Below are 24,236 nucleotides of genomic sequence, written 5' to 3'. Positions count from 1 at the left end.
TGTCTTGATTTTTTATAAAACACAACTCATTATAATTTGGGGTGATATTTCATGACATACAATGTCCGGAATTTGAATTTTTAAATTTTCATCCATCAACTTGACACCTGCCAGTAGGATGAAATATTTAAAGTGAAATCCAGATTCTCTGACGTTGGAGAATCCTCATGCTGCTCTCTCTACTCTTACATAGATTTTACAGTTTTCATAATAAAAAGTTCAAGAAACAAGTTGCTTCTTCCACAGAAAATAAGTCCAGGAAGCAATGACTCATCATGGTGGAGGCATCACCCAAAACCTCTCGGTCCTGGCTCGGGCACAGCTGCCTCTTCTCTAGGAGCAGCAGGGAGACAGACAAAGACGAAAATCGCAAAAAAAAAGCTCACCCCTAAAATATAGATCAAGGCCATGCCTGTATTTTTTTTTAATTTCTGAAGGAGATGAAGATTAAAATGCAATTTGAAAATACTTCGCATTTCAATGCCAGTATATTTGAAGCGATTAAAAGGTCTAAAGTTCCCGAAGAGTAATAGTCCCTTTTCTGCCCTTTCTTTTCTTGCTGCATGGAGTGGTGAGAAATTTTCGAAATCTTCCCTTTTCTCCTTACTCCATTACCAAGGAAAGTCCCATTGCCGCTCTGGGCCACAGGGTAGTCAGGCCACTGAGCGTGGACCCTCAGGGTTAGGTTAAAAATTAAAGCCCTCATCCTCAGAAACATCCAAAATGCAAAAGTGAAGCTACTAAGTTTCTGGCACCTGAAAGTGGCATCATTCCTCCTGCAGCAGTGTTGGAGGGTCGTGTCCCTCCCCTGGCATCACAAGGAGGCCTGAAAGAGGCAGAACTGCGGCTTCACGCTCACAACACCCCGCTTCTCGGAACACTGACTGACTGTGGGCAGCTCCGTCCCCCGTGCCTCGGTCTCCTGATAGCTAACCTGAAACACTCATGCTTAAAATGAGTGAATTAGAGCCTAACATGACAACAAATCCCATTTCTTAGCCTACAAAGCTGGGGATCAGACTCTGGAACGAGGTACAAGCAGTCCATGGGAAACTCCGCCACCTCCCAGCTGTCTCCCAGGGATCCTCTATTTGCAGCTGCATATGTTTCCAAGAATTTCAACTTAGAGCAACTCACGTTCTTGTGCGCACCACCGATGGCCCCTGCAGTCCACTGCTCACTGCCACCACTGGTTCCGTCTGCCCACACCTTCCACGTCCACCACCGCCCATCCTCCCTGCCATGTCCTCCCTGCCCTCCTTGCCCCTTGATGACCTTCCACCTGGTTTCTCTGCCTCCAAACACACCCGCTCCGCACTCCAGTCTGGTGCCTCACCGCCACCTCCTCCTGTTAGATGCCTCTGCTGGCTCTGTACCATCAACCAGATGACTGCAGGCTCCTCAGCAAGCCCCAACTCCAGGCCACCCTCTCCTTCCTCGACTTCTCCCCACCACACTTCCTAAGCTAAAGCCCGGAGCAACTGCAACACTGTTCCTGGAACTACCTAGAATTCTTTGGACCTACCGCAAGCTCTGGGCTTTTGCTCAAGCTGTTCTCTTGGCCGGAAAGACCCTTCCTTTCTACAGGATGTCCAGCCTTTTCTGTTTTCCAAGTCTCAGTTTAAATAAGACCACCCGTCGCCACCTCAGCTCCTTTAGGAGTAATTTCTCTCTTTTCAACTCTCCTAAATGCCCCATGAGGAACACAGTCTCAGACCCTGAAGTCAGGCCTGATTTTGAATTCCCATCCCATGATTTAGTAACAACATCGGCATATTACTTAACCTTGCTGGCTTTCAGTTTTATCTGTAAAGAGGGAATGATATGATATCACTCACAGAACTGCCATGAACATCAGAGAACAGAAGACTAATGTTTGCAAAAGAACTGTGAGTGGCTATGACGTTGCTAGTCATCTTCTTCCCAGGGCCTCTGTCCGCCTTCCACGCTTTCTTTCTCACATTCTAGCCAAGGCCCGTCTGTCTCGTTCCGTAGCTTCCACCACAGAGCGTGTCCTCAGCAGGAGGGTCCTGCCTCGTTCACTCTGTTGCTGCTGCCCACAGCATGCAAGGCAGGGTGTGCCCAACCATGGGTCTCAATAAACACTGGAATCCAACAGTGTGGGTGACAGCAGGAGCCGTGTAGCTATGGGAAAATTCACCAGCAAAAATCAGTTAAGGATTGTACGGTCCTAAAGCCCATTAAAAAAATTTTTTTTGAGACAGGGTATCGCTCTGTCGCCCACGCTGGATGGAGTGCAGTGGCAGTGGCTAACATGGAACGCTCACGCTTAGGATGAGTGAATCAGAGCCTGACTAACATGACAATGAATCACACTTCTTAGCCTACAAAACTGGGGATCAGACTCTGGAAGGGCTCACTGCAACCTCCACCTCCCATGTTCAAGTAATTCTCCTGCCTCAGCCTCCCAAGTAACTGGCCTTACAGGTGCCCACCACCATGCCCAACTATTTTTTTTTGTATTTTTAGTAGAGACAGGGTTTCACCATGTTGGCCAAGCTGGTCTCGAACTTCTGACCTCAAGTGATCTGCCCACCTCAGCCTCCCAAAGTGCTGGGATTACAGGCGTGAACCATCAAGCGCAGCCCAACTTTTTTTTATTTTAAAAGCACCATTATAAAATTACTAACCTACTTAGGAATATTTAAAGCAAATTGTAAAATCTACATAAGATAAATACCTGCTCTAAATTTTCATCTAATTAATGTCTTCTCTCACCTTTCCCTTATTGAAATATAATTTGGCTTATTTTCATAATCCAAATTCATTACCCGCAGAGCAGAGAAATACATATATGTTAAAATGTAGTTTTAATATGCACAAATATATGTAATAAAACACTATACATGTATATTCTAATTTTGAAACGGATAAAAAATTAAGATGTTAAATTATACACAATTACCAAAATAATTTTTCTAGGCAGAAGTGTAGAAGGGACACTATCCTGGCATTTTTTTTTTAAATACATTTTCTTCACATGAGACATTGTTTCCATATCTCAGCCTAGGAGGCCTCCGGGTATTTAATTTTGTCTCTTCTCTAGTAGAAAATCAACTTTTTCAGTAGAGCAGCTTTTAACTATTGAGGATTACATATGAACTATGTATTTTTCTATCAGACTTATGATAAATGACATCACCAGATAATTCTAAGATCCTCTCCTTGCATCAGTTGTTTCAAGTGAAACTTTCTAGCGTTTCCAACAACGTGATATTCCGTCCCTATTAAGACGACTAGATAAGATACAAGGTTCCCAGTTACATCTGAATTTCAGATAAATTACACATTACTTTTTAGCATAAGTATGTCCCAGGCCATACTAAACAGAAGACATACTACGTTAGGAGACACGCAATGTCTGGGACACATACTAAAAAATCATGTTTATATGAAATTTAAATCTAGCTGGGTGTGCTGAATTTTTATTTGTGAAATCTGTCAGTCCGAGTCTTTATCAACCCAGCAGTCACCACGGTAAAATGCTCAGCCGTGGCTCCAGGAGGAAACAAACCGGGCATTGGGGTTGAGCAGCCGGCGGCGTCGAACGGGGCTTCCGTAAACGCCATTCCCTAGAATCCTGAGAGCCACCTGGCGAGATCGGCCTCGCTATCCCATTTCACCAATGGCAAATGGAAGAGAGATGGCTTCCCAAGGTCATGCTGATTCCAGAGAGAATTCCTGTGCTGGCTGTGCCTGATGCTGAGGGCTCGGTCCTCTTGCTTTGCTGGCCTCGTGCACGTGCAGAATACGTGTTTCTTAGAGTCTTAATAATTTTTAACTAATAAATCTATGCCTCTTCTATATCCCCATCTTTAAAACATTCCTGAGAAATCATTGTACCAGAGTTTTATCTACCAGGTGTGCTTTGTCTGATCAAGCTAAGAAGCTGGCGAGTGGGCACGCAACGGTGTTGCTAAACCCGGATTGCCTGGCAGCCCTGGGAAGACCAAGGCCGGGAATTAGGAGGCTTTTCCAACTGTGGACAGTCCTACCTTCTCCCCATCTGGCTCTTGTGAAGTCTAATGAGTGTGCCAAGACCAGTGGGGTGCCCTGGAAGGTGAGGTCACAGCTCAGGTGCTGGGTGGGGTCCAGGGAAGGGACACGGACAGGATGAAGGAGCAGGGAAGAGGAGGAAGGCATGGAGGAACCAGGGGAGAGAGAGAACCCACAGGTATTCCACACACGCTGTAGTCAGGCAGTGAGCGAGGCTCGTCACATGCAGAACTCACTCACTTAGACCCTTAGTTGCCTGTCAGGACTATTCTCCTCCACACAGATGAAGAAGCGGAGGCTCTGAAAGTCTCAGCCACTTGCCCAAGGTTACTGAGAGGGTGTGGACTTCTGCCTGTGCTGTGCACCTGTACACAGCAGGTCCAGGCCGGCTGAGGCCAGCAGGGATTGCCCCACGCATCCATGGGTTCCTCCATCAGTCTCCGGCCCCCTCACCACCTGGCCCCCTCTTCCACCTCACTGTCTCCACCCGCCCCTTCCTCACCCACCGCCCTCCTAACCCCCCCTCTTCCAACCAAACAAGGGCCAAATGCCAACCTGAAACACAGTCCTTTGAGTATTTGTTTTCATTTTCAATAAAGCACTGAGTTTTGTGCAGGCCCAGGCTCTGTTCCGTCTTATCAGTTCTGAAATGCTCCGTTGGTTCACATTTTAACATGCTGAAATCAGGGTGTCTCACTACTGATGGCATCCCTTAGTTTCACTGCAGCATTTCTTTTCCTTTCTTAGAGATGCATAATGACCATGCACCTTACGATCAATGACTAGAGTCTATGAAATACAGGAATTAAAACAAAACAAGGTGACCTTAGCAAGCTGTTCTCATTTAGATGAGCTGTATCTGAAATGCAGTTATGTATGTGGGAAGTGCCAGGGTCAGGGGAAGGGAGGGATGAATGAGGAACACCGGGGATTTTTAGGGCAGTGATGCTCTGCTGCAGGACATTCTTATCATGGGCACATGACATTATGCATTGGTCAAAACAACGTTTCAGTATCAGTATTGGTTCAACACTTGTAACAAATGTACCAGACTAATGGAAATGTTGGTGCTAGGGAAAAGCATGAAGAGAGAGAGACAGACAGACAGACGCTGACTGAGTGTAGGAAAGTATATGGAAACTCTCTGTACTTTCTTCTCAAATTTTCTGTAAACCTAAAAGTGCTCTTAAAAAATAGCCCATTAGTGGGGTGGGGAGTTAGGGAGAGATAGCATGGGGAGAAATGCCAGATATAGGTGAAGGGGAAAAAGGCAGTAAATCACACTGCCACGTGTGTACCTATACAACAATCTTGCATGTTCTTCACATGTACCCCAAAACCTAAAATGCAATAAAAAATAAATAAATAAAAAAGAAAAAGGAAAAAAAATAGCCCATTAATTTTTTTAAAGGGCAGGGTGATTTGATCCTTTTATATTTCTCCCATTAAAAACATGCTAAAGAAAATACATAAAACACTATTTTATGTTTCTGATTCCCCCTCTACCTCCCAAGTGGTTTTAGCTATCTGTGAGCAATCAGTAGAGAGCTCATGGGAAGCTTTACCCAGAAGAAACCAGGAAAAAAAAATGATCTTTAGACCTCAAGATATTGATCAAAGGAGTAGAAGGATTCTCAGTCCACCTTAACTTCTGAATATTAGTCTCACTCTCTAATCATGCCAATGGGAAAGAAGGACAAGCAATATGCCAAGATAGGTCTGAAGGAAAAAGGATGATTTATATATGATCTAAAAATACCTATCTCCAGAATAAAGACAAGCAGAAATAAATTAATCACTAAAAAGTGATTAATTTTGGTTCTTGGATTGTAATTAGATGTATTTATTCCATAGACCGTAATCTAAGGTTATAACCATAGTCAGACTTCGTTCTTTGTTCCCAATAAATATATCCATATGTCCAGAGGAAAAGAGTTTTTTCCAGTCTGGATTTCCCATAAAGAGAGACTGGTTATATCCATGCTGATCTTGGCTGGAATCTCCCCAGCACCCCTGCACTGGTTTTTTAACTCTTCAAGAACATAACATGGAGAAGGCTAATCATTTGATTCCAAGCACAGTAACATTCATTGAGTGCTTATCATGGGCCACACTTAGTGACAAATGTTTTACAAACATTATCTATGTAACAAAGCAGTTAGGGTATACTTGACACATGAGAACACCAAAATGTAAAGGAGTTAACATAAATACCCAGGATCACAAAGGCGACAGATAACACACCCAGACTCAGCCCAGGCCTGTCTCACGTCACATCCCACACTCTAACCCACTGAGCTGTGCTGCTAATTAGGAATAAGAAGAATGTAAAAGAGTTTAAATGTGGTACTTAGGAACTGAATGAAACCAGAAAAAATTATACCATTGCCGTATAAATTCAGTCAGAGAGACGTCACTCTGAAGGCTGGTTCAGGCCAAAGGGGCCAACCCACCTGTCCCACCAGGCCCCTAAAATTAGCATATCAAGGGGAACCAAGCATCTGGGATATGAGGAGGGAGATTGTGCGCTTCCAGCAACTCTAGAAGCGGGTGAAACTAGAGCCAGACAGGACTAAAGATGGACACATATTTTTTCCACCTGTCATAGTCCTGAAGACATTGATTAATTAGATTAAAAGCACAAGATGAAATTGCAGCTATTTGACTTTTGTGGACATTTAAAATATCAAAAAAAAAAAAAAAGGATTTTTGTCTGACTGATTACATGAGTTGGGAGACTGTCTCTGCACCAATCCGTTCTGTAAGGACGTAGGTGCAGAAGAGAGTTACACACAGTATGGACAAAACTAAACTGCAAGGAGGCCACTGTCGCCTCAACAAGCCAAGGCTGGTTTGATTTCTTGACTATAGTATTTTCTAGGTGACGATCATGAACAAGTAATTTAACTTTTTCTTTCAATGGTACTTTCAATTCTCAATTCACCTTCCTCTCCCCTGGTTAGGACCAGAGCTGGGCAGTGTGCAGGGAGGTGTAGCTGTTATTGGATTTATAAGGACTGTCCTATTTTGTGCCTTTCTTCTCTCTTCCTTCTCACCTTCTTTTGCAATAATCATTTTCTCCCTCTACTAGTTTATAAGTTACACGTTCTTTTTTTTTTTTTTTGAGGCTGGAGTGCAGTGGTGCAACCTCCACCTCCCGGGTTCAAGCAATTCTCCTGCCTCAGCCTCCTGAGTAGCTGGGATTACAGGTGCCTGCCACCACACCCAGTTAATTTCTGTATTTTTAGTAGAAATGGTGTTTCCTTATATTGGCCACATTGGTCTCAAACTCCTGACCTCAGGTGATCTTCCCACTTCAGCCTCCCAAAGTGCTGGGATTACAGGTGTGAGCCGCCACACCCAGCTGGAAGTTACACATTCTTAAAATACCTCAATTTATCCTTTCTAGTGTCTTATTTTAATATTGTCCTTCTAATTTAACTCCATAAGACTTTAAGATTGTTTATACAGTGCTCATTCACATTTATCCACATAACACCCTTTGTTCCCTCCTTTCATTCTTGTATCTCAGGTCATCTATCTGAGATCCTTTTCCTTTCCTGAAAATTTATCTTTAGCATTTTCCTTAGTGAGGATATGATGGTGACAAACACAATTATTGTTTATCTGACAATGTGTTTATTTTGCCATTATTCTTAGACCCTTTTGCTGGGTGTAGAGTTCTAGACTAGAACTTCTTTTTCTTTCAGCACACATTAAAGATATGATTCCAACATCTCTGACTTCTGCTGCCGCTGGGAAGAAGTTAGACTTTAGGGTCTCACTCTTTGGAAGACTGGCTGTCTTTTCTCTTCTGGTGACATTTAATGTCTTTTATATTTTGGTGTTCCACAAGTTCACTATGATGCATCTATGTGTGACTGTTTTTTTCTTTTATTTACCATGGGTTTCACTGGGCTTCTTGAACCTTTGGATTAGTATTATTTGTCAGGTCTAGAAAATTCTGAGCCATAGGGTCTTCAAATATTGTCTCTTTCCCCCATCCCCATCTTCTGAAAGGACATATTTAATCTCTTTTTCATGTTTGTTAAAAATATTTTTCATGTCTGTATCTCTGCTGAATACTGGATATTTCCTTCCGATATGTCTTCTAGTTCACTAATACTCATTCCAGCTATGTTTAAGCTGACATTAAACCCATAGAGAAAGCTTTTCAACTAGTAATTTCTTATTTCTCTAAGTTCTTTTGATTCATTTGGAAACCTCCCAGGTTAATTTTTACAGTTTTTTGTTTCTGACAGTCCAAGACTATGTGAAGCTAATGTAATGGCTGGAAATTTCCAGAGCATCCAGGTGATTTGAACACGCACTGGAAATCTGCAAGCAGGCTGCTCTGGGATCACCACTTTTCAGAGCTTTTCATTGTCTTCAGCTCAACTCACTCAGACCAATACAAACTTCCTTGTTGTCACTAGGCCTGTGGAGTGATCAGCCTTCCTTCTGATTCATCTTTACATTGACATTACAGCCTTTCACAGTTCCAGTTTTACGGAGGAAGAATCCCTGTTAGACTCCAGGGCAGGCTCTGGGCTTGGACATCTGTGTTGACACTGCTGGACTGCTGACAAACTTGCCCTCGTGTATATCCTCAGCAGCGCCGCGGGGCCCTGACTGTCCGCACTACCTTCCCTTGGATTTTGCCTGGTACACCCTTACTATCCTGACAGCTCTTTGACACTTTTAAGAAGATTTGAAAATATATTTTATCCAATATTTTTAGAAGAAGGATTGGATAAAATAACCTAAGCTGCCATATTGTTGAAAATGGAAGTCAGTTTTGCTGAAGGTAGTTTCCTTTTCTAAGCCACAATTTTCCTGTATGTAAAAGAAGGTTACCTGCAGTCACTGCCTACAGCTGTGCTGTCCAGTCCACAGCACCAGCCACGAGGCTGCTGAACATGTGAAATTTGGCCAGTCCACACTAAGGTATGCTGTAGGCGTAAAATACACAGTGGGTTTTGAAGATTTCCATCAAAAAAGAGAATGTCAAATATCTCATTTTTATAATGGATACATTCTGAAATAATATTTTGAATAGATTATGTTAATCATATATATTATTAAAATTATTTTCACCTATCTCTTAATGTGGCTACCAGAAAATTTAAAATTATATGTGTAGTTCTCATTGTAACTTGAATGCACGGCACTAATCTAAAAGATAAAGCTTCTTGGCAATGTTATAACGCTTTATGAGCTGCTCCTGTCTCCTCTGTCAGCCATACCTGGACCCCATTCCTTTGCAGAGTGTGTGTGTTTATGTGTGTATGCATTTATGTGTATGTGTCTATGTGTATGTGTGTGTACATGTACGTGTGTGTACGCATGTGTGTATGTGTGTATATGCATGTATGTGTGTACATCTGTTTGCACGTGTGTATATGTGTGTATGCATATGTGTGTGTCTGTGCATATGTCTGTGTGTGCACATGTGTATGTGTACGCATGTATGTGTGCATGTGTGTATATGCATGTATGTGTGTACATCTGTGTGCATGTATGTGTGTATGCATGTGCGTGTCTATGTGCATGTGTGCATGTACGTGTGTACACATGCGTGTATGTGTGCACGTGTGTATGCATATATGGGTATGTGTGTATGTGTATGTGCATGTACGTGTGTATGCATGTGTATGTGTGCGTATGCATGTATGCATGTGTGTGTGTTTGCATGTGTATGCATGTGTGTCTATGTGCATATGTAGGTGTGCATGTATGTGTACGCATGTGTGTATGTGTGCATGTGCGTATATGCATGCATGTGTACGTCTGTTTGCATGTATGTGTATGCATATGTGTGTATGTACGTATGTACACGTGTGTGTGTGTGCATGTGTGTATATGCATGTACATGTGTACGTCTGTGTGTGTGTTTGCATGTGCTTGCATGTGTCCTTCATAAAGCTGTTTCTTGATGGAGGAAACTTATTTTGTTCATATTTAAGTTATCATCAGACTTGGGGCCTGACATATTGCAGGAGCTACACAAACACTTGAGAAATTAATGAATAAAATGGTTTCCACGGACGATCGGATACACTTAGCCTTTAAAGAGGAACAACTTCCTTACCTCTAGTTTTCCCTAGGAGGGATCCTTCCTTAGGTAAACAGCTGCCTTCCTGCACCTCACTTGCCCCAGGAGCTGTTTTGGCCATCATCTTCCACATCCTTGCCTAATTTCTCAAATGGTTTAGAAATATAACTGTGAAGGACACTACTTATTGAGGCCTTCCTGGGGATCTCAACATTAAGTACAAAATTGAATATATTCTTCTTTTCTCTAAAAGAATATCATACAATTTAACCGCACCAGAAACATAATTCAGAATTTGAAGCAAATTTCTCATTTAATCGAAAACCAAGTTGAAAGGTAATTCAAGACAAGAAACTGGCTGCTATTTTCAGTGTGAGAGTCCAGTTTTCCCTTTCCAGTGGCAGTCTTCCCAAAATAAGAGAAAAAAGGCAATTATTCAGAGAAGACAAGCACTGCGGAACAACCACGGGGCAGGAATACAAACTGGATTATCAACACCTTTTAAACGAACATTCATTATGTGGCATGTCCCCCAAGAATGCTCCCATCATTCCAAGCTTTAAAGCCACCTACAAATACAGCAACTTCATGATCATCAGAATCAGAACATTGTACAGGAGCCAGCCATCTTTAAAAGCCCAAAGTGGTTCCTAGAGCACGCTTCATTTAACATTCATTCAGCATGTCCACGATGCCTGCAGTAAAAGCAAACGCTGCAGAACTTCATCACGCGGTCAAAGCCGCGGAAGGAGAAAGAGACCTTGCATCAGGCTGTGCCACGCCTCGGTCACCTTTGACTATTCCGAAGAGGACAGAACTCTAAGACGGCCAACCTCTGTCTCTCAGATCCAAAACTGCACATGCGGAGAACCTGGAGACACTTAGGGAGGCACGTCACGCCACACCCTCAGGACTCCTCACACAGGCTTGGCTCCTACGCTGCTCTCTGGGGCACGTGTCAGGCCAGCAGGCAGGCAGGCCGTCTAGCGTTGGCATTAGGGCAAGTCTTGAATGTGAACGTTCTCAAGGTTCGCTCTGATCCTATCTTTTCCCAAAGCTTCCTGACACTGTTCAGGCTGTCCCCACCTGGTGCAGAGGCAGCTCACACCCACGAGGCTCTGTGATTCCTGTGCTGGATATTCCAGAGCCTTTGAAGGTGCCAGGACTTTAGGACTTGTATAAACTAATGAGCCTTAATGATACCACATCCCAAGCCAGAAAGAGAACCCTGACCACTTTCTAGAACGATGTAGATCTTCATCTTAGAGCACTGTCTTTCTAGGAGAAAAGAAATGGGACCTAGTCAGTTAAGACATCAGACACTGAGTGCTGATGCTTTACCAAATAACAGCAATGTTAAGAAAAAGCCAGGAACTGGAGAGACTTGGGGGCTGGAAGGAAATCAGGAGAAAGGGTGTGCTGGAAACTACGAGAATGTTTGAAAAAAAAAAAAAAAAAAGGAGACAATCACAGCAAACCCAACAGAGAAGTCACATCAAATAACACCTAGTGCCGGGGTTGGGGATGATTACGTCAGTGAGGAGTAGGGCTGTGGTCCTACCCAGGGTCTGAAACAGGCCTGCAGCAACGGAGTTAGGGGAAAGACTAGAGTTACAAGTCACAGTTCAGTCTAATGTGTTAAGAAGCAAGGAGAGGGCCGGGTGCAGTGACTCATGCCTGTAATCCCAGAACTTTGGGAGGCCGAGGCAGCCAGATCACTTGAGGTCAGGCATTCGAGACCAGCCTGGCCAACATGGATATAATAGAAAAAATAAGCCAGGTGTGGTGATTTGTGCCTGAAATCCCAGCTACTTGGGAGGCTGAGGCAGGAAAATCACTTGACCTGGGAGGTGGAGGTTGCAGTGAGCAGAGATCGTGCCACAGCACTCCAGCCTGGCGCCTGGTGACAGAGCGAGACTCTGTCTCAAAAAAAAAAAAAAAAAAGGGGGGAGGAAAAACTAGAAGAATGAGTGATCAATTGGTCACCTGGATGGTCAAGAAAGTCACATCAGGACCTGCTCACTGAGCAAACACTTGGGCACTTACTGGGTGCCCGGAACGACTCCAGGCACCGGAGAAGTCAGCTGTGAACAAGAGGCAAAGTCTCTGTCCTCTTAGAACTCTTTGTCCCATGGAGGAGGCAGTAACAGAAGTACACAAGAGGTGAGTGCTTTGCAGGAAAATGACACCAACCATTTTCCCTAACTCATTCCATGGAACACATCCAGAAACACTTTCATTTGCCGACGCTAACAAGTGTTTTAGGGGATGGGTCATTTGGAAAAAAAAGAGATAAACTAGTGCTTTCCCATTTGGACTTCTCAGAACATTGAATGTGCTAATGGAGGGGCCAGGGCACGTAAGCCCTGACCTTGCACTGCCAGGGACATTAAGAATTAGCGTTCCACAAAAGTTTGGGAAATGCTGCTCTAAGTGATTCTTGATGGAGTAAGTATACCCGCTTATGTTTGTTTCTTAAAATGCTATTCCATGTGGTCGTGGTAAATATTTTCACGATCTAAACCTAGTCGGCCCCTCCTCTGGGAAATCTTCTACAGGGATAGCTCCCTCTTCCGACTCCCAAATGCTCCCAATGCAGCCAACAGGCTCTCTCTCCTCCTACTTCAGCCCTGTAGGAACGTACCGACAGATGTACACCTTATTCCTGGGGCTGCCCCCTTGCCAGACATCTTTCCATTCCCTGCTGCTCCTAACCTAGAGCCATTGTCTGGCACGAGCTCCTGGAAGGACTGGACAGGTGGGAGGCTGGAAGGAGAGCCTGGGAAGGAGACGGATGGCCCAGAACCAGGGCGGTCACCCACAGAGGGCACCCAGGAGGGTTAAGTGCCTGCCGGAGTTCTGGAAATAAAGTTACTGACCTCAACTCTAGAGGAAATGTCATCATCAATAAATACGCACTGTTCACTGATTGAAATGTGGTCCTGGACTCACTGTTAACAGCACTGAAAAGCTACCCATAGGGTTTACCCAGACAATTCCGGATAGCAACGTGTTGGTTCTATTTTAATACTTTCTTTTTGACACAATGCATTTTCTATTTATTTTCCCCAACTCTTCTTCAGTCTCTCATATTTCATTCTTCCCATTCTTTTGTTTTATATTAAAATATTTCCTGTCACTGTTCCATAAAAAAGAACACATTTTTAGTGTACTAACTATATGCTTATTGAAGAGTTTTGTTTCTTCACCCAATATTAAAAGTGGATATACGACAGATATTTACATTCTTTCCTAAATAGAACAAAAACTCCTATATTATACTTCTTGTTTGTACCTAAATATAACCTTCAAGTAATTTTTCATGCTTTGGCAAGTGGTCTTCAGTTGAGAGTGATTTCACAATCTCCCTTGTCTGAGACATTTGGTGATGTCTGGAGACATTTTTCATCGTCATAGATTGGGAGGGGGATGCTACTAATTAAGGGTAGGAACCAGAGATGCTGTTAAACATTCTACAATGCACAGAACAGCCCCACGACAAAGAAAGATACAGTCCCAAGTGTCAGCACAGCTGAGGCTGAGAAACCTGGCTATGGCCTTGACCGTGGGAAAAATAAACCAGGTGGCAAACACTACCTTTGGGGTGGAATTCAGACACACAATTGCTCAGGCTGGGTTGCATCCTGGCCCCACCACCTACTACTTGTGAGACTTTGCACATGCTATTTAACCTGCTGTGCCTCAGTTTCTTTATCTGTCATGGTTGTTATTAGGTTTAAATAAGCTCACACGTAGAAAGAACTCGCGAGAGTGCTGGGAACATTGTATGCAGTCTGACTGTTTTTTCCTTTATGCTGACAGAGTGCATGAATGTTAACAGGGAAACTGACCTGGAGCTTACGTGTTGTTTCAAGACAAAAGTACATAGCTTGTGAAGGGGTACATATCTTGTTTATATTATCCAAGATTCTACATTTTTTAAACTCCAGAAACTCCTCAAATATGTGCCAGAATTATTGCTAATATTGATTCCATTTCTGAAGCCCTAAGATTTCCTTGTTGAAATTCATGATGCAGTAAGCCTTTGGGACAGATTATCTACATTAATTCTAAAGAACATCTGGATATAACAGAAATGCTTAATAATGCAGGTTTTAAAAGGATTCTAGTTTGGTAATTATAGAGGAATTGCCCCAAAAAAACCTATTCACTGGCCTCAGTCTTTTCTGCATAAATAGCACATTGCAACACTGTGTATCGGACTTGCAGAAACATACAAAAAAGCTCTTCTACAGGACTGCCAACGTCTTCAGCAGGCATTCATTCATCTCCTCAACACGTCTTCCTGTCAAGCCCACCCCTCCTATAATTCTTTCAGTGTTCAAAAGCTCAGGCTAATGTGGCCAACATCAAGAGCTCAAATCACATGGCTGGTGTGATGGTCAGTTTTATGAGTCTACTGGCCAGAGTACAGACTCAGTTATCTAGTCAAATACTAGGTGTTGCTGGGAAGGCATATGGTAGATGTGGTCATACACACACACACACACACACACACTCACTCACTCTCTCTCACACACGCATTGTTTCTTAAGGGAACGACTGATTCTGCTGCCCACACCGGCCCCTTGTTGATGACAGTGGCAGGCCAAGCTGCCTGGGGTTACAGCCCTGGGCATGTGACATGGTTTGGCTGTGTCCCCACACAAACCTCACGTGGAACTGTAATCCCCAATGTTGGGGGAGGGGGCTGATGGGAGGTGACTGGACCACGGGGTGGATTTCTGTCTTGCTGTTCTCGTGACAGTGAGTGAGGTATTATGAGATCTGGTTATTTAAGTGTGCAGCACCGCCCGCTTCCCTCTCTCCTCCAGCCACATAAAGATGTGTCTGTTTCCCCTTCTCCCGCCATGATTGCGTTTCCTGAGGCCTCCCCAGCCATGCCTCCTGTACTGACTGTGGAACTGTGAGTGGATTAAACCCCTTTTCTTCATAAGTTACCCAGTCTCAGGTAGTTCTTTATAGCAGTGTGAGAATAGACTAATGCAGTTTGATATCAACGCTGTGTAAAGATTCTGCCTCCTGCCCCCAAAACGCCGGCTTGTTCCCTAAAAGGCTCCCAGAGGCACAGACTCCCTTAACACTGCCAGGGCAGCCAGGGGAAGTAGAGGGGGAAAGGAAGGGCACTAAAGATGGCTTCTAAGGGCCTAACCTTGCATTGCGATGAATCTGGACAGAGAGGGGAAGGAAGAAATGAGGACAGACAGCAAAAGGAAAAACAAGAAATTCTGTGTTCATCCTTCAGCCAGGTCCCTATGAGAAAAACGTAAAATTGTACATCACTTCTAAGAGAAAATCACACCAGAATAATGCTAATGAGTGAACATTTACCTATTTATGACTCACGTGGAAAGCATTCAATACGTGTTAACTAATATTTCACATTAAGGCCTACGTGCCAGATACTACAGGAAGGGATGCACAGGCCAGAAAATGATGGAGTGCGCTGTCTGAATTCAGAGAGTTCTATCTCAAATAATATGCCATTTTATCTCCAGATAACCACAGGACAATTCTAATTATCTGTGAGAAGACCTGCACTCTCTCTGGCTCCTTCTGTTTCCACCCAGAATCTAACCAGAGCCGGCAAGGACAAGGGGAAAACTGTGTGTGCTTGGGCATAACCACGGGGCTGCGTATCTCATTTTGTGATTGCTCAGGATTACTCTGGAGAGAGTTATCGGTGCCTCATCTTTTCTTCAATAATCACATTTATTATGTTGACTAGGGACATCGCAGGTCCCTCGTCTGCTCTTCGTAAAGAATCAGGGACAAACAAGGGACATACTGGAATTCAAATGAAGCTTCATCTGTTCCTGGAGCCATACGGTCCATGTGTTGTTACACTGCCCTCGCAGGATGGCTCTTGTCTCTGAGAGGGTTATTCTATTTGGCCACAATTTCTGATGCATCCAAACTCATAAACACAGAGACCTTCTATTGCCTCGTTCGGATCCCAATCACACTTTGGGTTTCGACTGGAGCAAAAACAACATATTTCAGCCTGGGGTCACTGCGAAGCTGGGCCAGCCTGTCGTCCTTTCCATCAGAGCAACAGGGAAAACAGCAGCTTCCTGCAAATGCATCGTTTTGCTTTCTATTCTGCCACCGAGATAACAGCTTAGCCGAGGAAGTCATCATGAACCACGTGGTGTTGCAAAGGAAATCTTGTCCCATTGATCAGCTCAGATTCCTCTGCAGTATTGACCCTCCAGGTCCTTTCAAGGGAGAATGAGCTGGCAGGGGAGTGGGGATTGGAGGCTGTTCAAGAGAGACTTAATTCTGCACCTAATCAGATAAGGTGAAGGTTAAGAAGCCATTAATGAAAAATGACAATTTTCCTTGGGACTGGATTAATGAGCTCTACAATCCCCAGAGAGAGGTTAAAGTACCAGAAGAAAAGGAAATTACAGGAACCAATTTACCTTTTTTTCCAGTCTTATTTTTATTCAAAGAGCACTTCAGGTTAAAAATAGAACGTAGAAGAAAGTCATTTGCAAAAACCTGGAGAAATGGCTTTCTGTTTCTTTAATTAGTCACTTCTGGTTTTCAAGGCTGTCATCCAAATTTCCCCAACATGAGCTCTACCTGCAATGTACCAGGAACTCTCCTGCCCTACAGAGCCTCTGTCTTCTGCAGCAGGGCCTCTCAAACTTGAATGTGAACTTGCATCATTGTGACTTGTTACAATGCAGATTCCTAGATCTGGAGGGAGGGGCCTGAGATTCCGCATTTGCAACAACTTCTGGGTGATGCTGAGGCTGACTTCAAAAGAGAGGGGTAGGTGAATTACTGTGCCCCACCTAGGGCCAGGTCCTGATCTCAGCATCTTAGATACACTGGCTCTCTTCATTCTCTAACCAGTGCAAGAGGAAGTCCCCATTTCACAGACAATTAACTATACTTTGGCAATTATTCACCCATAATTCTTTTCCCATTTCCAATGTTCTTGGATACACCCAATGTTCACATTAGATACGTGAACTTAGATATGCCAAGCGGGATGCCAGTATGATGTTTACTAAATGCCAGTATAAGCCATTTAAGACTTATCATAAGTGTTCCTCCTCCAGGAAGTCTACCCGACCTGGTAACCTTGACAAGGTGGCTCTCATATATACACCCAATACACATTCCTGCATGCTTATACGTCTGGCTGTAGGCATGGGTTATCTATTGCTCATAACCAAAACTTGATGGCTCAGAATAACAAAAACACTTCATATCTCTGACAGCTTCTGAAGGTGGAGAATTCAGGACTGATGCAGCTGAGTGGTTCTGGCTTAGGGTCCCTTGGGATGTTGCAGTCAAGATGACAGCTGGGGCTTGCCTGAGGCTGGCAAGGTGGTACTGAGCTATTGGCTGTGGATCACAGTTCCTCTTCTCATGGGCCTGTCTGAGGGATGCTTGAATGTCTTCATGCTTGAATGTTGTGGTGGCTGGTTTCCTCTGGGATGACAGAGGACGGAGGGCAAAAGAGAGAGGAAACCAGGCAGAAGCTATGGCCTCACCTCGAAAGTTACAAAGCACCATTTATGCCACTTAGTTGAAGAGAAGAGAGTCACTAAGTTTAGCCAGCACTCAAGAGTTAGTGAAATGGGCTTTCACTTTTTTCAAGGAAGACTGTCAAAGACATATTTAAAAATTACCATCCACAACAGACTGCATTTTCCAAAGATGACTGCAACAATACTGCATATCCCGAAAGCTCTTCTAGAACATAGGTAAAATGGAATTTCCCCTTTCTTGGTCTAAGGTAGATACTAACTTGCTTGTAACCAGAACAATGTGGCAGAAAAACAATGCATGACTTTCAAGGCCAGGTCATAACCTTATGCCCGTGAATGGGGACACTCACTTTTGGAGCCCTAAACTACCAGCTAAGAAATGCTACTCCCTTGAAGCTGTCTGCCATGAGGAAGCCCAGGCTACATGGATAGGTTGCTCCAGTTGACAGCCCCAGTTGAGGCCCCAGCCAACAGCCAACGTCAACCCCAAGGACTGTGAGTAAAGACACCAGTCCTTGATTTCTGTCCCCCCACTCTGGAGTCTCCCCGCTGGGAACCAGGAATCCTGGAGCAGAGCCTAGCTGTTCCCACTGGGCTCTGTTCAGAATCCTGACCCAGCGAATCCACAGGCACAATGAAACGGTTATTTTAAGCCCATAAGTCATGGGGTCATGTGTTACTCAGCATTTAGTAACTGGAATGTATCTGGCATTATCATTGTCTGCTGTAGTCTCTCTCTCTCCCATCAGGTTGTCAGATTTAAGTCTTCTAGGGCCTAGGGCTGTGTCTTACTCATTGCTATAAAGCCAGCACCCAGAATAATGCTTGGCATGTAATCCATGCTCAACAAGTGTTCATTAAATGAATCATGAATCGATGAAAGTGCTTAGAATTTTGCTGGAAGAGTTTTTTTCTTTCTTTCTTTCTTTTTTTTTTTTTGAGATGGAGTTTCACTCTTGATGCCCAGGCTGAAGTGCAATGGTGTAATCTGAGGTCACTGCAATCTCCACCTCCTGGGTTCAAGTGATTCTTCTGCCTCAGCCTCTCCAGTAGCTGGAATTACAGGCACCAGTCACCAAACCCAGCTAATTTTTGTATTTTTAGTAGAGATGGGGTTTCACCATGTTGACCAGGCTGGTCTCAGACTCCTCAAGTGATCTGCCCACCTCAGCCTCCCAAAGTTCTGGGATTACAGGCGTGAGCCACTGCGCCCAGCTGGGAGAGTTTTCTTTGTCTGGAATTTATGAGACCCCACGGGTTTAGTCCTCACGTTGAGCTATCGCCATCCACCCGCCAGGTCAGTGTACACGCCATGTCTCCACCCCTTGTAGAGTTTCTTGTTCGCTGGTTGTAGTTTCCCCCTGCCCTTTGTTTGACCTTCTAAATTCACACTGAAAGCATTTAATCAGGGACTCTTTATGATGCTTTACAAAGACTCGCATACCATTAGCATAAATAAATAGCAGTAATGATCATAAAATTGGTTGTGACCTTGAAGCCAAAGACACTCATGATTAATGTTGATTCTAGGTTGTTAAAGGTTTAAAAACAATTTCAGACTCTTGAGTTGACTTTATCTTCTCAAGACTAAACACAAACTCAGGACTCTGTGTTTTAAAAAACTTAAATTTTTCTCAGTTGCATTCGGAGAAGATGAATGCAGTTAATTTTCTCATTAATAAGTGTACACAAAAGGGATTTGTGTGCTTATTAATAATTTTGTCTATCTTTCTATATAAATGTAGAGTATAGATTAAACATGTCTGAAATTTGAGGCAATGATCTCTAAATTGGCCTGGATACATTTTCAATCAGTACATTCTCAAAATTTCTTTCAATTGATCCAATGTCTAATTATTTTATTGGATTTAATAATGATTCACGTCTCCAATTTAATACTCACAAAACCAATTTTATCACCAGCTCCAACCTTGAAGGTGAATACTTCAGTTACTATGTAATCCCCCTCCAGAATTCTCCCTTTCCAGCTATGTTTATCCTTCAGCTGAAGACAGTTATCTAGAAACAGCACTGGATTCTCATTATCTCATGATGAAGTTTAACTCTCCCAAATTTTAAAAATGTTAATTAAATCTTAAAAGGCAAACAAAATGTCAATCAAAATTGATGTACGATTGTCTGTCATCAGTAGCTATAAATAAAATTGTTCCCCAAATTCACAGAATATGAATGCTACAGTACCAAACAGAGAGGATACATACCACGATCGGGCTGATCAAAGAAGCAGGAGCTTTTTCCCCAGAATGAAACACATATTTTCAATGAAGCAAAGCTTTGAAAAGTTCTTTATTCCCCTTTCTCCATTGTGCTACTTTGTAATGATTACAGAGTCAGCTAAAAGAATAGTTTCAATTGTGGTTAAGAAAAAAGAATCACCTCCAAATTCAAATGATCAGCAAGTTTTTATAATAAACCAAGTATGAACAACGACATGACTGTGGATGAAAAGGCACTAAACAGAAAGAAGGAAGCCAGCCTCGGCCTCACCACTGGGGTCTGGGCAGAGGAGTGTGAGTGTCAATCCGCGGGCACTCTGTGCTGGCAGGGACTTTGGGAAACACAGCAACACCAGCTTGCTCAGAGGCAAACACATCACAATTCTCTGGCATGACTAATCCTAAAATGCATATTTCTACCTCTCGTCCACCTAGTCTCGCTCCTGGCTGCCCCACCACAGACAGTGGGCACGCACGTCCCACTGACCGGAGGGCCTGTGCCAATACACTCTCCAGGCATGGTCAGAGAAGCTGAAACAGTGGAGCCAAATGCTTAGAACCAACCCAGAGGACGTGGGGCAGTCCTAAGGTGCCTTTCTCCTGTGTCCTGTCCTGAAGGTTAGAGTGTTCCTTTCCTGCACTGATGCTGAACAATAACTCAGGCACTATCAAGAATGGCCAACAGGGACACTCGAAGGTCAAAAGCCTGAAAGAGCAGCTCTTCCCAGCCAGAGGGAGCAGAGGCACATCTACAGCACATCTCGTGGGGAAACTTAAAATGCACTTACCTGGTTTCTACTCATGACGTCACCAACTACCATGGAACATCAACTAGATAAACACCTACTTTTAAAGCAAGAAGGAACTGCACTTTCAGGGGGGAAAAGCAGTATAAAATTTCCCACTGGAAGATAGCAAAAGATCAAAACACTAAGTTGAAGGAAAATCAATTCTGAGAAACAGATCAGGAAAAAAGAAGCCACAGAAAAGGGCTGAAATTACAATAGTAATCATAATGACAATGATAATAACAAACACGCTAACATAAAACCTTTTATTCTTTTTTGATCTTCATTTCAGAATTGCTTCTTCTAGAACAGGAAATTAAAATAGTTCTTCTAGATTCCTAGTTCTGGGATAAGATGGAGTAGGCACACTTCTTCTTATTCCACCAAGCGCAGCTAATAACCCTGGACACTACATATGAAATAAACATGAAAGACTCTGAAAGGTGGAAAGAAGAAGGCAGACCAGCTGGGGGACACGTCAGAATCCGAGGAACAACATGGTGGTGAGGACTTTGTCCTCATGTTTTTTCATGCCAGTGGGATGAAGACAAAAATAACCCCTAAGAAAAGCCTGCTCCCTCTAGCTAAAGGATCAGGAAAGTGGCAGCCTAGTAAGACCAAAAACCTCTAGACAGTAACTGCCCTCCACCAACCAAACTCTTGGAGAAACTGTGGCCCTACCCCAATCTCCCATCAGCGAAGGTTGGAGTAGGAGGCTGTAATCTCACATCTCTACCTGCTGGGTGACTGATGTCAGAGAAGGCTAAGCAGGGAGCTGGAACCTCCATCAACTTCCAGTGATAATAAGATTATCCTTTCCTCAATATAACCAAGCATGCCCTCCCTTCCCAGTCAGCATAGTGCCCTGAGATGACACAGATATCAAAGATATTTAATAAGAATTTTTAAATGGCCATCATAAAAATTGTTTTAATAAGCAATTATAAACACATTTGAAACAAATTTTTAAAAGTCTTGACAGACAATAAAAGGTTTTCAAAAAAAGAACCAAATGGAAAATATAATTAGTCAAAATAAGAAACTCAATGTATGAGCTAAGCAGAAAAATGAAGGAGACAGAGGAAAGAACCAGTGAACTCACAGACGGAACAACAGAAATTAGCCCATCTGGACAACAGAGAAAACAGGCTGGACAACAGTCCTTCCAGTTACCTAATGGAACAGCCCATGGAATCCCTGGTTTCCTAGAAAGTATAAAGCTGCTGCCTACAGACTTTTTCCAATGCAGATAAGAATTTAAGAGTCTTGTGTTTCTACCAAATCTCTGTAGACATTGTTATCTCTCTTTTGCAAAGAAGTGTGGACAATCAATTAGTGATTCCAGAAATCCTCTGGAAGTAAAACCGCTAAATGTCTTCAACTGCTTAAAAGTAGTAACGAAATCAGTCACTGAAGACGTAAGAGCTCCTCTCGCTCCTAAATGCTCTTGTTGTACGTCTGCTCTCCAGTGGGTAGCAGTGCCTAACACAAGGCAGATCCGTGAGAAAACAAAACTCCCGGTTACATGATCAATCTCCAGGAGGCTTTTTTGGGTACCAGTCGCCGTGCAATATGCTGAGCTATGCTGTGAAGATGCCATAAAGCTGGGTGAATGCATTTAGTAAGAAGATAAAACAAGCGTAGTGCAAGGAATTTATGCTTTCAGCAAATATTTATTAGTGCCTGCAAGGTTCAAAGCACTGCTCTCTACAGTTGGAGCCCTAAACAGAGATCCCTCCAATAAGCTCCACTTCCAGTGAAGTGGGGACTTGTGGGGACCAAGAGAGATGACAGCAAACCACCGCCATTAAAAGTAAATGAATGCATATGTTAGAAAGCGATATTCCTTTGATAATAGAAGGTAGAATATCAGAGGGGAGATGGGGATGGAGTGGAGGCTGGATATGGGTCAAGGAAGATGAATTCACTGGCAGCAAGATTCAATGACCCAGTATTAGGGAAAGGGAAGTCCTAGGAGGAGGAGCTGCAGAGGAGAGAGGGATTCTGAGCAGCAGGTTGAGTGGGTGAGGACAGGAATGGAAGATAGCCTGAAGCTTCAGTAGGAACCCAAGGCTTAGCAAGATGGATGTGGATCATTCAAGGCATGCCTTGAAGACCTTTATCTTGGATATTCTTATGAGAAGTGAAATAATGAGAGCTTAGAGAGATGCTAATAACCCTTTCCTAGGCTTCATTATTAATATTTTCCCCACCTCACAATCCTGTTAGTCTTGTTCAAAATAAGGCTAGGCTGAGTTCCTATTCTAATAAGAAAAAACCTGAACTGTCAGCATTCACCTAAAACAGATTTTCTGAAAATCAAGTATATATTTTATATTTCAGTCCCCTTTATTATATGAACATTAGCTACCAAGACAAGCACTGTGTTATTAAAAGTAAACTACTCAGTACTCAGAGAATCTCTCCAGATATGCCCTCTGTGGAATTGCCCTAACTATGTGCTCTTGTACATTTATTATCTTTCTAGCTTTGGCAAGACCTCCCTTTTGTTCCCACCTTGAAGGTTTCTGGTTCTTAGCTCAATGAAACACATGTAAGCTCTCATGTATACAAATGCACACACACACACACCAACACCTGCACATGCACACACACCAACATCTGCAGGTTTAAGGGTTTTTTTCATAATGTTCACAAAGTTTAAGACAAAACCCAATAAAGCATATGATAACCCCTATCTCCTTAGGTCAAATCTGAATTCACTTAAAACAACAATAACAAAAAAATACTTGCAACGAATAACTTGGTTAAAAACAAAGATAACTATCATCCATCACTTAGATCTTCAAGATTCAAAGCAACAGACAAAACAAGAAAAAAGAAATGCAAAAGAAGTCTATGCGTTCAAAAGAAAACTAGTTGGTGCTGATTTATTTAAATAAAAAAGTCTTTCGCAAGTATTTACATGGAGGCACAATAAAACTTGATTTGAATTCTATCAATTCATAATTTGTAACAATTCAAACAGAAGCCAGGAGGAAATGCATAGCTACCTAACAGGATAATAATCATTAATAATCAGGTGAAACAATGTAACCAGACTACTCTTGAGGAACACAAGCAACTCACACCAGAAAGAATCCCCAAAATGGTAATCATGACCTTGTGTTAATTACTGGGGGCAAAAACACCCATCAAACAGGAAAGCTGGTTTTCAAGGAAACAAAAGAGTAAACGAAATGAAAGAAGTTGGGTTGACCATAAATCAGCTTGAAATCTGGTGATAAGTGGGCAGATAGGACTTTGGTGCTAGAAGGAAGCATTTCCCATCAAAGTGGAACTCTGATAAGTGACATGAGTTCCCCCACTCCAGCACCCTCTGGAGACAAGCTGAGCAGAAGGCCACAATCAGAAATCCCAAAGGCTTGCCTGGAGGTGATGGCTGCTTTCTTCTCTATTGGGCTTGAATTAATCCACCAGCATCTATCAATTTCACCAACAGCTGTGACACAGTGCGTGTCATGGGGCCGGATAAAAGGGCTCATAACCACTCCTCTATGAGGAAAGTCTTGCCAAGTCACTAGAAAATTTTTTGCCAATTTAGCTGTAAAATATGGTGATGGTTCTAACAAAGGCAGAAAGGGAAGGG

General features: G+C 43.1%; 1 protein-coding gene across 1 annotated transcript in view; it reads right to left on the bottom strand.

The window, feature by feature from the left end:
- Positions 1 to 24,236, bottom strand: part of AGPAT4 (1-acylglycerol-3-phosphate O-acyltransferase 4) — a 133,966-nt gene that overhangs the window by 41,454 nt on the left and 68,276 nt on the right. The window lies entirely within an intron of this gene.

The sequence above is a fragment of the Aotus nancymaae genome, unplaced genomic scaffold (assembly GCF_030222135.1).
Source record: "Aotus nancymaae isolate 86718 unplaced genomic scaffold, 86718_ANA_hifiasm-v0.15.2.pri h1tg000040l, whole genome shotgun sequence".
Taxonomy (NCBI): domain Eukaryota; kingdom Metazoa; phylum Chordata; class Mammalia; order Primates; family Aotidae; genus Aotus; species Aotus nancymaae.
Note: the sequence above shows the minus strand (reverse complement) of the source record. Positions and strands in the feature narration are given on the sequence as shown.